Source organism: Octopus bimaculoides, chromosome 25 (genome assembly GCF_046866305.1).
Source record: "Octopus bimaculoides isolate indiv1 chromosome 25, ASM4686630v1, whole genome shotgun sequence".
NCBI lineage: Eukaryota > Metazoa > Mollusca > Cephalopoda > Octopoda > Octopodidae > Octopus > Octopus bimaculoides.
Window position 1 is genome coordinate 25490231 of NC_142952.1, and position 6000 is coordinate 25496230.

The window sequence follows — 6000 nt, forward strand, 5'->3', positions numbered from 1 at the left end:
GTTAAACGGCAGTATGAACTGATTGTTTGTTCAAAGTTCTAGAAAGCAATGATCTTAACTGTCATTAAAATAGATGGAGGTTATCCGTTTCACTGTTTTATAATCTCGCCTCTCATTTGCATTACATATAGCACTATTTCTGTATATCACACTATACTGTAACGTTCAATTTGTCCGTTTGATGATAGATAATAAGAAACGTTGTAGTCTTATGAATAGTCTGTCTACTTTAAAATTTTTGATAGGAGATTTATATCGACTATCATATTAGGAAGTAATTAACATGCTTGAATTTTAAGCTAATACGTATTGTTGCATTTTAGCTCTTACAACTAATTTGGCTCTTGCAGAACTCTTAATTCTATATTTCTTTTATATAACAGCCACTCTATGTGAATAGAATCAAATTGGTTGACGATATTGCATTAAGCCGCAACACACTGATGATATAGATATTATCTGTTTCGAGAATACGTAACGAACCAATTGTTGAGATAATGAGGTGCTCTTAGCTCTAGCTTCTAGTTTCTTAATTGCTTCAGAACACTCAGCTGCATAAAAAAAAAATATGAAGAAAAAGACACTACAGAGAACGTTGATATTATTTAAGTTCCTGACAAGAATGCTTCGTTTCCAACAAAATATTTTATCTATTTTGGTGACTGTGTATTAAGAAGCTTGCTTCCCAACAACCTGGTTCTAGATTCAGTCCCCCTGCGTGTCACCATGGGGTAGTGTATTCTACTATAGGCTCGGGCCGATCAAAGAATTGTGAGTGGATTTGGTAGACGGAAACTGAGAGAAGCCCGTCCTATATATGCATATATATGTGTATGTGCGGTTGTGTGTGTGTGTGTGTGTGTGTGTGTGTGTGTGTGTGTGTGTGTGTCTGTCTGTCTGTTTGTCTGTCTGTGTTCGTCCCCCACCACCGCTTGACAACCGGTGCCTGCAAAAGCGACTGATAGAGTAAGTACTGGGGTCGATTCATTCAACTAAAACAAATTGCTCAGCGCGGTGCTCCAGTATAGCCGCAGTCTAATGACTGAAACAAGTAAAAGATAAAAGATAAAATACACAGTAAACCGAATTAAAAATTAAACGCTAAATATGTTGCAATTTCCAAGAAGAGGAAACCCGAGTAGAGGTTGCAGTCAGTTGGGTTCCGCCACCAGCTTGCATTCTCTAAACACCTGACTAAGGAAACTTATTCCTCTTGAAGTATAGTTATTGTAGCAGAACGCCGATTCTGATTGGCTGGCTACTTCCTCTGTCTAGCCAACCAATGGCACTCGAAGACAGTCATGATTTTGGGGACGACCTCACGACAGAGGTAAAAGGCGCAGAGCGAAAATCAATTGGAGGATGACATCTCAAGGTAACCTGAAGACAGGAAACATTAATCTGAATCGGTGTGATGCATGAATAACATTCAATCGAACCTGGGGGAGGAAGCTCGCCGCCAAATGCGATGAGCAGCGCAGGAGGCTCTAAAGCTAAGTTAAAAAAAAACTGAAGGATTATAGTTAAATCCCTACTCTGTGTCTGTGTGTGTGAGTAAATCTTGCAAAGTTTCGTCAAACACTATTTCTCTGTCTTTTTCTCAGTGTATCGCATCTACAAAATAATGAACGAAGCTTTGTGAAGTTTTTACAGTTTCTTTCAGTTCTCTACTAAAAATAGCTTTACTATTTGTTATTACAAATGTTAAACCCCATAAAATATTATAATTCGTTGTTTGCAGGACCATTAAGTTGCGGGGACGTAAACAAACCAATACGTGTTATCAAGCGGTAGGGGATAGAAAAACAAGCACAAAGACATGCACATCTATATACACACACACACACACACATTAATATTAACATAGCTAAGTTTTCATTTTAAATACTATATATATATATATATATATATATATATATATATATATATATATATATATATATGTATATATAAAGAGAGAGAGAGAGAGAGAGAGAAAGAGAGGGAGGGAGGGAGAGAGACAGACAGACAGACTGGCATTGGTTAGACACGGCATTGGTCGGCTCGTGGATATAGCAGAAGACATATGCCCAACATGCTGCAAAGAGGGATTGAACTCGAAACTACGTGATGACAAAGCGTGCTTCTTTACCACACGGCTATGCCTTCGCTTAATTCCCGTGAATTGATTAAGAAATTACAAATGATTTGAATCGGAAATGTATCTCTCCGTGTATAACCATTAATAATACATAAATAGTTAATCATTCAACGCTCTTTTGTCATCCATTTTGTTGTCTGTGACAACTTTGTGAGTGCTTTGGCAACTTTAAAGCTATAATTACCCCTATCAACCAATGTCTTATTAATTTCATCTTCATTGAATTGGTGGTTTTCAAAACCATGATTTCAAGTGGAACGATGTGTGAGTATTGCATCCAGAGAAATTCCTAAGCTTCAATGAGTAACTTCGAATTTTTGAAGATAGTAAAATATATTGCTAAATTTTGGATCAGCGCATATAGCAGCTATAATTTCAGATGGAAAAGACAAGTTTGACTGAAATTTTAATTCTTCAGGGATACCTAAATAGCAGAATTACTTCTTCCACGCTCAACACAATCTTGTGCTAGCCATTTAATCGTTTAATAATAGTTATTTAGCAAAATGGTTGGAATTAGTTTTTCAGTTAAGTTTGTTTTCGTCAACAGATTGTAGCTATGAGATGAACACTAACACTTTTCGCAGTATCTTCTCGAATCAAAATCAATTCAGTAACATTATCCATAAGTTAGCGATGTTGTAATCCTATCTGTGCCAAAAGACATTTCCACTTGGCTGCCTTTTAGGATAACACTGCTGGCACAATTGTAATATCTCTTATGAACTTATAATTAATATTGGTTACGAATATTGGCCGCAGGCCAGTAATTTTAAGGAAGGAGATAAATCGATTACATCAACCCCAGTGTTCAACTAATACTTATTTTATCGACCCAGAAAGTCGACCCTGGTGGAATTTGAACTCAGAACGTCTTATGATTAATATAATAATTGCACAGAAGGCTGCGAGCTGGAAGAATCGTTAACACCACGGACAAAATGCTTAGCGGCATTTAATTCGTCTTGACGGTCTGAGTTCAAATTCCGCCTAGGTCGACTTTGCCTTTCATCCTCTCGGGAGTAGATAAAATAAGCACCAGTTGAGCACTGGGGTCGATGTAATTGATGAACCCTTCCCCCCGAAATTGCTGGGCATGTACCAAAATTCGAAACAAGTTTTAATTACACAGTTATAATCTTACAATTACGAAACAAGCATAAGAGTATTGCCTTTTGGCAATACACCCACGATTTCTCGAAGACCTGCAGCATTGTAAATATTTGTTCGGCTGTGCTGCATTCGGAGCGAAAACCACATTGTTCGTCAGCTAGCCTGAACTCGACAATAACATTAAATCTCTTTGCAAGACACCTAGCGTAGACATAATAAGCAGATTCCTCTATAATTAGAGCAATCCCTCTCGTCCAGATGAGCTTGGTTGGTCTTGCTTGGGGGTCCAGCCGGATCAATTGGAGACGGTTACTTATGACATGATCCGATGGGAGATGTGCTTGAGGATTCTGTCCCCACGATCTTCCCAGGGATACATAGGCTTAAATGAGATGAGATAATCCTGCAAATTAAGAGACATACTATCTAAACCCAGCCGATTTTTCAGAAGTGGAAGAGAAAGTGCGATAGAGAGACGGGGATAAAGAGAGGGGGCAAGGAGAAAGAAAGAAAGAAAGAAAGAAAGAAAGAAAGAAAGAAAGAAAGAAAGAAAGAAAGAAAGGAAGGAAGAAAGAAAGACAGAAAGAAAGAAGGAAAGAAGGAAAGAAGGAAAGAAACAAAGAAACAAAGAAACAAACAAAGAAAAGAAAAGAAAAGAAAAGAAAGAGTGAGAGAGAGAAGAAAGAAAGAAACAAAGAAGCGAAAAGAGAAAGAATGAAAGAAAGAAAGAAAGAAAGAAAGAAAAAAGAAAGAAAGGAAGAAAGAAAGAAGGAAAGAAGCGAAAAGAGAAAGAAAGAAAGAAAGAAAGAAAGAAAGAAAGAAAGAAAGAAAGAAAGAAACACGGAGAGAAAGAGAAAACACAAATGACCACAATACTGGTAATATATTTATTGAACAAGGAAGGGCAAAAGGCAAAGTTGACTACTGCCGGATTTGAAATAAGAAGGCGAAAATACCGGAGCGGATTACGCTCTATCCAAGGTGTGAACGACTTTATCAATTCGCCGCCTATTGTATGCCTTTGTGTACCTATAACTACGTATTGCCTTTGCGTGTGAGTGTGTGTTGTGTATGTGCGTGTATACGCGTGTGTATGTATGTGTATGAATGTGTGTATGTAGCTTAGTGGTTAGGAGATTTGGCTCACGATCGCAAGGTTGTGGGTTCGATTCCCAGCGGGGGATTGTGTCCTTGAGCAAGACACTTTATTTCACGTTAATCCAGTCCGCTCAACTAGCGATTACGAGTGAGTCGTATCTGTATTTCAAAAGGCCGGCTTTGACATCCTCTGTTTCATACTGAATCTCCCTAATAACTACGTTAAGGTTACCCGTGTCTGCGGAGTGTTCAGCGACTTTCACTTTCATTTCACAGGCAGGCTGCTCTGTTGACCGAATCAATTGGAACCCTCGTTGACGTAAACAACTGAGTGTCAGTGTGTATGTGTGCGTGGGTATTTCACGTGTCCTTGATTATATGAGAAGACTGTTATAGATATATGTACTCATGCATTTATGTAGTAAAAGTGTGGAAAGACATCACATAATCATTCACCAGAAGCAATAGCTAACACCTATTGCAAGAGGCGACCATCATTGCCACATCAGTTGAAGTAAACTAAAAGTCCCAAACAGAACTGAAAAGCTATGTCCGTGCTGCTCATGTTTTAGAAAACTATCAAGCGATGACACGACAGGAAATCGATTTGCGGCCGTAATGTATGCATGCATCTGTTTGTATGCATATATGTAAGTAACTATGGATATATGCATACATGTATGTAAGAATATATGCTTGCATATATATGTATGCATTTACATATATATACATGTATATATTAATATCAAAAGGGTAAAATTAATTAATTAAATTAATTAATCAATCAATTAATTAATGATTTTACCAAGTAGATCGGCACGTTAAAATAACCTTTATAGGTAAATTTATACAAATATTCTATAATTATAAACATAATTATAATTAGGGAGCAGCTAATTGCTTCACCATATATTTGTATAATTTTACCTACAAAGGTTATTTTAACGCACCGATTTACTTGGTAAAATTATTAATTAATTGATTGATTAATTAATTAATTTAATTAATTAATTTTACCCTTTTATTATTAATTTAAAATTATAATTTACTCCCTAATCGAATACTGCAGTTTTCTGCGGCACTGCACGTAATATGCACGTGGGTACAGGGGAAAAATATGTATTCACATTGGGCTGTGTAAATTTTGGAAGTGTTGGTTGGATACCTGTTGTACGTTGTCACTCGATCGTGTGCGTATTTAAACCCTAACACTTTCAAATTTTATAATGGAAATGCTACACTGATGACGGGAAGTAAGTAAATTAAATATTTTAATCTCGAAACGCGTCTGTGGCTAATCGAAGTCGTGTTGATTCATTATTTTTGTCTTTGCCTACATAAAAAAGGGCGTTACTGTCTGGGAGATTCTTACGGTAGTAGAAAAGGAAACTCCTATTTCTAAATTCGGTTTGTGGTGAAGCAATTAGCTGACCCCTAATTATAATTATGTTTATATAATACATATATATATATATATATATATTTATATATATATACATGTGTGTGTGTGTGTGTGTGTGTGTGTGTGTGTGTGTGTGTGTGTGTGTGTGTGTGTGTGTGTGTGTGTGTGTGTGTGACTTTTATTACCTTTATTCCTACCTCAGTTCATCTAAGTGTACATATATATATCGTTACTTTTCATAAAAAGC